The following is a 6,466-nucleotide window of genomic DNA, read 5'->3' on the forward strand; positions in this document are numbered from 1 at the left end:
GGGGGGGGGGGGGAAGGAAAGAAGGAGTAGAGGGGAACGGAGACGCCGCGACGGGAGGTAGGACGTGAGAGGACCGAGGAGAAAGAAAAAGATAAAGGAGAAAAGGATGCGGGGAGAGGCTCTGCGGGCTTCTGGCCTGAACGGTGAACGAGCGAGGTAAAAATCGCGAGAGCCGTCAATTAGGAGCGCGAGCGGCTCTACGGAGCTGTTCCCGCTCCACGCGAACAAAGAGCGACTTTGTCGCCGATGTTTTCCCGTCCCCCCCTCTCTTTCTCTCTCTCTCTCTCTTTCTCTCTCTCTTTCTCTCTCTCTTTCTTTCTCTCTCTCTCTCTCTCTCTCTCTGATCAACGGCGAGGAGATATCGACGAGATATCGCGGGTGCGCGAACGTTGGAATTCGGCCCGCCGGCGTCGCCCGGCTGCGATAATTGCGGCATCCCGCGACGAACTTTCGTTTACGTGGGGATACTTGAGTCGTCGAGAACGGACGGACGCATGGACGAGCGGACGGGCGGAGGACGGGTTCTCGCCCGTCGCGAAATAACGTCGTCGTGGTCGTCGTCCGTAGTCGCCGTCGCTGTCGTCGGGGATTATCGCGCGGTGCGAATAAATATACGCCGGGGCTATACTCGTCGCTGACGACGAAGGCCGCTCTCAGTGCGCGCATTAGCGCATCAATCACGATTAATTATCGTGAATGGCGAATCGGCTGCAAATTCTCGCATCGAAGCGATCACCTTTGAACGAATCGTTAATTAGTGCGCGCAGGCGCAGCGCATATGCTGATGTGAACCGATGTCCGTCGATTAATAACTATCATGGGACAATTAGCGGATGAGAATCATAATCGAATTAACCGCCGGAGACATCGACACGCCCGCGTCGCGAACTTGGTTTTATAAGATTCCACCGATCCTCTCCTCTAAGTCGTCGCCATCGCCATTGTCGTCTACGTCGTCGTTGACGTCGACGTCGTCGTTGTCGTTGTCGATGTCGCGGGAAAAGCGATCGTATGTAAAACACACTTTAACACCCCTTCTGATATTCTTTCTCTCGAACAAGTGCCCGCTGCGGGTAACCCGATAATTTATAGCAGCATAAGGAGAGGGACAGAGAAGGAGAGTTAACGTGAAAGAGGGAGAAGGAGGAATGTGCGAGTGAGAGGGAGAGAGAGGAGTGCCGCGGCGCGTAAAGTCCCTCCGTTTACGCAGATACGCGCGCTTTATGTACACACATTCGCACATGCGTGCGCTCTCTCTCAACGCGCGCGGCTCCTACTCCCCATATGTCCCCGTAATGACGAGCGCGCGCGTCGGGACGGAAGAGCGCTCAAATTTCCCGCGTGAACGACGCACTACATATGTGCGTGCTTACTTGCGTGCGTGAGTACATGCGTGCTCGCGTGCGTGCGTACGTGCGTGCGTGCGTGCGTGCGTGCCTGCGTGCATGCGGGCGTGCGTGCGCGAGCACATACCGGCAGGTTGGATCTCGGGTTGAGATCCCTTCTCACGATGTACAACTTCTTCTCTCTGTGTCCTCTCTCGGTTGCATTTATATAGGCCACGCGGTATACGAGATATCCGCCGGCTATCGATTCGCCGAGCGCGCTCGCTCGCTCGCTCGCTATGTCATATCGCTTCGCGGCGCGATTCCACCGCGACGCGACGCGACGCGACGAGCGGGACGGGACGAGCGTGCGACGTGCTTTCGGAGCGAGAGAAGTCGAGGGACGACGACGACGACGAGGACGACGAGGGAATCGCGAGAGGAATGCGACGACAGACGAAAGCGGTAGTACAGTAGTAGACGAGGCGGACTATCTCTCGTCGTCGTCGTCGTCGTCGCTGCCGCGGTTTTCTCTTTCCGTTTCTCTCTCCCTATCTGTCCTCCTGCGCGCCTCGCTCGTTTGTCCCCGCTGCTCCCTCCTGCCACCCGTCCCTCTGTCGCCGCCACTGCCGTCGCTGCCGCCGCCGCCGCCTCGCAGCCGGGCCTCGTAAGTCGTCCGAGATTACGAGCTCGCTTTTAAGGCCGCCCGTTGCGAATCCGAAAGAGGTCAGCCAACGAGCGACGAAGCGCGAGAGCACCGAGATAAACCGAGGAAGTCGCCGTCGCGTCGAGTCGTGCCCGCGACCGAACCGAGTTCGGGATGGATGGATGAACGGACAAACGGACGAACGGACGGACGGACAGACAGATGGATCGACGTTCGTAAGTACAGTGGAGCAGCGTGAGGCGCGCGTCACGAGTGGATTTATCGCGTCCGACAAAAAATGTGACGCACTCGCCGATCGGCATCAGAGGGACGTCATCGGAGCACGGTGACTTCGCGCGAGACGACTTTCCCATTAAATTACGGCGCGCAAACGTTTCCCGACGTCCACCGCCTTCACTTTCCACCCTTCCATCCCTTCCCCTCCTTCTCTATCTCCCTCTCTCCGTTTCTCACTGCAAAGTCTCATCCGCAACCGATTACGCGATCACGTTAAATTCTCTCTCCCTCTCTCTCTCTTTCTTTCTCTCTCTCTCTCTCGCACTCTCCTTGTCGCACGCACACATCAGTGCCTCGTAGCGTCTCGTTGTAACATAACGCTAAGCCGTTACAACGAGAACTGGAAACGTTTGTCGTGCCGGGGAGTCAGCAACTTTTAATTCGATTCCGTTACCGCGGTGTTCCGTTCCCCCCCGTTCTCGCTCCTCGCTTTGCCTCTTCTCTCCTCTCCTGCCGCCGTCGCCGTTGGTGGACGTCGCGTCGTACCTACGAGCGACTACCGCGCGACCACAGACGAGAAAATCGCGGCGATTACACACCATGACCATTACCATTATGCCGTCCGCGAAAGCTATTTATTAAAGCGACGCGAGAGAGGAGTCACACAGACGTCCGGGAATGGATAAAGGCGCGTTAGTGCGCGATTGTGCCTGAAATTCCGGAGTTCTCCTCGCTCTCTGGTGCGTCTCGACGTTAGACTCGCCCGATTACCGATTACATATTGCCGCTGGATAATTTCGCACTCTTGGTTCATTGAGAACGTTATCCAAACAGAATCTCATAATCATTACGATGTCAGACGGTCAATGGTGACAAATTTTACGTGGACACTCGTGTGGTGGAACAGATGTACGTTTTAGCTGCAACTTTACTAGTCGATTTGTAAAGGTTGCATATCATATAAGTACGGCACAAATATTTACCGTCACACATACAGTGACGCAATAAAAATACAAAAAGAAACATTAAAACTCAGTCGAAACAATATGCTATGTAAAAAGTGATGCAATGTGATACAAAAATCTGAGTGAAACTTTTAGTAAATTTGTCGCTGCATCAATGCAAAAAATTTACATTATTAAACACGTGATGATTAATTACATTATTAAATTTACATGATGTAAACTTGATGATTAATTCAATGCAGTTTATTTGGCTCATAAATGTAATTAAAAAAATTGTAGAGTTTCCATCATTAACATGATATTGGAATGTTCGAGTGAACACCACGTAAATGCGATTTTTTGCGTCGGTTCACGAACGTGGTGGCCTTTTGATAGCTGATAATTCAGAATTTAATATTAGAGATATCCTCTAATACATTATTAGGAATCTAAAATTGTCGATAAATCTTTGTTTAATAGGCGATATTTCAGAAACGATAAAGGCTCGTTTGGAGATTCTACGAAAAATAACCAAGTTTTTCCAAAAATTTGGGCCGTCAGGTATCAGAAAACTAGATTTATGATGATGGGCGAGGAATGTCTTTGTGAAATATATGTATAAAAGCAAGTGACACAGCATATAAATAGTAATTTTTATCTGATGTGTGTGTGTATGTAGCGTTATTAAATGGAAAGGCGGATTCCGGAACTTATGGATTCCGTCTCTTCTTTTGTGAACCCTTTTTATAACTCCTTTTGTGAATACCTACTTATACATTCTTGATGTGTAATAATGACGTCAATGTCAATGCGGTGACATTATCTCTGGCCGATCGTCTACAATCGATTAATAATGTACAGCGAGACTTATTTAAACACCTTCGTTTCCTCTCGTTTTATTCGGTTTTGTCGCTTCGAATCGCGAACCACAAATGGTGCAAAAAAACGTGATTAATGTATAAATAATATTAATTAATGTTAATATTATATTAATTTCTTAATAATATTTTATTAATATCTTATATAGGATTTTTTTAATATTATTTACATCTTAATAACATATTTTTAATATTTCAATAATTATTGTGGTTGTTCGTAAAATGTTTTTGAATGTTTATGTTTGTAAATGGTTTTTACAAACGACAATTTTTTTCAATTTGATGAATTCTACCTGCAATCAAGCACATTTACACGTTATATCTGTAATAATCTGTATATTATATATCTCATTTTGCATTTTTAAAGTTATTATATTATTATATTATTATTATATTATATTATTATTTCGACGTGACACATTATTATTTATGAAGGAAAAATTGACTTTAAAAATTGCTCAAAGAATCTCTCGGCATAGTTAAAAACGCGAGCTCTTTAGGATATCCTATGCAGAGTTCCAGACTTTCCTCTGCAATTTGTGTGGGATCGTAGAACGTAGATTGAAGTGAACATAAAAGTCCGATTTTTAAATATTAATTAAAGAAGATTTGTAGCGCACAATTATGTAACGATTTTTTTCAATAATAACTTTGTAAATAAAAATTTATATAGTTATTTGCACAATTATAAAAAATTTTTTTATTCAATTTGACCTAATATACAACAGCATACATCGCTGCTATTTATCTATTATATTGCACGTGATCATTCACCAATCTTCTTTAATTAATATCTCGACTATTATTGCGAATATCGTAAAACAATATGAAACTTTTATGTTCATCCGTTCTACGTTCCTATAAAAATTGCAGAGTGGAATCTGGGATACCCTGTATATTAATAATTAGAAAAAAAATATATATACGTTATTCCAAAGCAACGTACAATTATAATATTTTAAAACAAAATATTTGATTTTACGCGAATTTTACCTAACTAAAAAATAAACTTTAGAAATATGAACGAAGACGAAGTGTTAATCGCACTTTTAAAAACCTTAAATATTTACAATTAAGAGAACCGTCGTGTTTATATTAATTTAAAACACTTTATTTACTGTGGTGTACTACCATTAATGAAAGTTATAAAAATAATATATGAGTGCTATCACATGTATCGATCAGCTGATCGCAGCAGGCGTCTCACATCAGCGCCTACGTCTAACGGTGAGTTGCATCGCCCCTACCTACTTCCTGTACCTGACCCGTAATGGGCAAGCTATTTATTTTTATTAACTCAAAAATTGAGATAATATTTTTGGAATAGGATGGAACTTTGGATAATATTTTTGCAATAAGAATGATCGTCTTAGAATTTATTCAAGAATATGACATTTCAAGGTCAAAAGTTGTCTTGAATCACTCTATATAAAAAATATATAAAATCACTTTATATATAAAATATATAAGTATGCATACACGAAATGCACATGACATTCATGGCATAGTATCGCGAAATGATAGATGAAATGTGTCCTTTATTGTTGTATACTAACTATGAAGAGATTCTTCATTATTCCTTTCTCCACCAATCCTCACTCAAAAAAGCTTGGAAGAATGTAGAGGTACGAAGCATATAAGAAACGACTGCATACGAGCATATAAGAAACTAATTTCTGACATAACAAAGATCAAACGAAACAATACTACTATGACCAAGTTAATGCTCGTTCTTAGCCGCTAATGGTTCAAATTCACATACATTTACAAAATCTCCAACTATCGATAGATTATTTTTCATCTAATAATAACAGAGCTAGCTGAAATAAGAACAGAATAACTGAAATGAATAACTTAGCTATTCTTTAAACCATTAGTAAAAATATTTTGAAGCCGTTGGTCCTTGCATCTAGATAAATGTTCTGAAAAATCTGCCATAAGATCAATTTTCACCAAAAATTGTCCGGGAGGTTCCATCATAGGAATATTTGAACTGCGTTCGGAAAACTCGAGTACTCTTCCTCTCTTTTTATCTCACTCTTGTATTTCGCTCACTCCAACGGCTATTGTCTAGTAGTGTGCACACAGGGTGTGCGCAGTATTCGTGCCTAACCGTGCCTCAAACCGACGGCCCCACCGTGCCTCAAACCGACGGCCTAACCGTGCCTCAAACCGACGGCCTAACCGTGCCTCAAACCGACGGCCTAACCGTGCCTCAAACTACCTAGTAAGAATAAATGTTTGAAATTTCCGGTTTCTTCGGTGATCACGTGGAAAGCGTCAAAGGCTTTCCTTAAAGACAAACATTTTTACTTTACTTCAACTTTCCCATAATAGGCCAATCGGGGAAACTACTTAAAAAAACGCATCAACAATAGTACCTCATGGGTGATGTGGAAATCTATTGTTAAAATTTTTATATTTATACTTTTTGTT

Source organism: Odontomachus brunneus, unplaced genomic scaffold (assembly GCF_010583005.1).
Source record: "Odontomachus brunneus isolate Ranch 3 - 2012 unplaced genomic scaffold, Obru_v1 Obru_scaffold_057, whole genome shotgun sequence".
Taxonomy (NCBI): Eukaryota; Metazoa; Arthropoda; class Insecta; order Hymenoptera; family Formicidae; genus Odontomachus; species Odontomachus brunneus.